Raw genomic sequence first — 1,642 nt, 5'->3', positions numbered from 1 at the left:
TTTTATTGCTTTAGTGTGGATAATAGCAACTGTGTGATGAATGCTTCTTTCTCTTCTTCTCTATTAAACCCGCATTTTTGTTTTTATGTTTTTATTACTAATCTTTGCTTTTATGTTTTTATTTTAAAATCTATTTTGAAAATTATCTTTTAATATGTTTTATTTAATAAATAAATTTTATCTTTTAAAAAAAAAGTTTGGTAAATTTTGTATAAGAACTTTTAATTAAGAAACTACCATTGGAGGCACAAAATCGAAGAGTTTCTTAACTAGAGTTCTTAAGTCCACTTAGGTATGTTAAAACATATATATAGACATGCGAATATACCCTTGTATAGGATTAGGGTTTACTATGTAAAGCTATATATAGAGTCCTTAATAATACAAGGAGCACATCAAGCTCTACCTATTATACACAAACTTACATGGTATCAGAGCGAGTTTAACCCTAGCCGTCAAATAACTTTCTTTCTCCTCACGTCTTCTTTTCTCCTCCTCTCTTCTCTTACGCTTTCTTCTTCCTTCTCCTCACTTCATATTCTTCTTTCTTCTCGATGGCTTTAATGGGTAATGACAAACCCTTTGGGATCACACAGATCCGGGCATATGTCCCAATCATCCTTGACCTCCAAAAGCTCAACTATGATACATGAATAGAGCTTTTCGAGACTCACTGTCTCAGGTTTGGAGTTGCGGATCACATCGACGGCTCCTCCTCTCCAACACCAACAACTGAGAAACAGTGGCGCGAACGAGACGGACTCGTTAAGATGTGGATTTATGGCACAATCTCTGAAACAATACTTGATACTGTTCTCAAAACCAAGTGCACAGCTCGAGAATTATGGCTCTCAATTGAGAACTTGTTTCGCGACAACAAAGAAGTCCGTGCTATTGAGCTGGATCATGAGCTACGAACAATAACCATGGGAGACCTTGATCTCACCGAGTATTGCAGAAAACTCAAGAAAACCTCCGACCTACTCGTAAACATCGAATCTCCGGTTCCAGAACGCACTCTTGTGGCATACCTCCTCAACGGATTGACAGAGAAGTATGATAACATCATCAACGTTATTAAGCATCAAACTCCTTTCCCAACATTTGCTAAAGCTCAGTCAATGCTTGACATGGAAGAAAAGTGACTTGCAAAGCAAGTTAAGCCTCAACCTGTGCACACTCAAAACTCATCTGCGCCCACTGTGTTGTACAACAGTTCTAATCAAGACCAACAACAACGACACAATCAATCCAACGGACACCAAGGCAGAGGATACAAAAACAGGGGACGAGGAGGACGACACAATTGCGGCCGTGGACGCAACTAAAACTCGTGGAATCAACAATACAACTATCCACCGCAAGCATGGAACTATGGACCTTCCCAATGGCCATACCCGCAATACGGCCCTCCGTCAGCTCCTCCTGCTTACTACCCTCCACAACACCAATATGCGCCTCCTCGTACCAGCATCCTTGGTCCCTATGCCACACAACCAAGAACCGAAGCTCACATGGCACACGGAGTTCAGACGTTCACACACCAATGCGTTCAACACAATGACACTACAAAACCCGGTGGACTCAACTTGGTACATGGATTAAGGAGTGACCAATCACATAACGGCTCAGCCAGGTACAC

The 1,642-nt window shown here is 41.1% G+C and overlaps 1 pseudogene; it reads left to right on the top strand.

Moving 5' to 3' along the window:
• Positions 1-554: 554 nt before the first annotated feature.
• LOC106417497 lies at positions 555-1,145 on the top strand (annotated as a pseudogene).
• Positions 1,146-1,642: the final 497 nt, after the last annotated feature.

The sequence above is a fragment of the Brassica napus genome, chromosome C3 (genome assembly GCF_020379485.1).
Source record: "Brassica napus cultivar Da-Ae chromosome C3, Da-Ae, whole genome shotgun sequence".
In the NCBI taxonomy this organism is placed as follows: domain Eukaryota; kingdom Viridiplantae; phylum Streptophyta; class Magnoliopsida; order Brassicales; family Brassicaceae; genus Brassica; species Brassica napus.
Note: the sequence above shows the minus strand (reverse complement) of the source record. Positions and strands in the feature narration are given on the sequence as shown.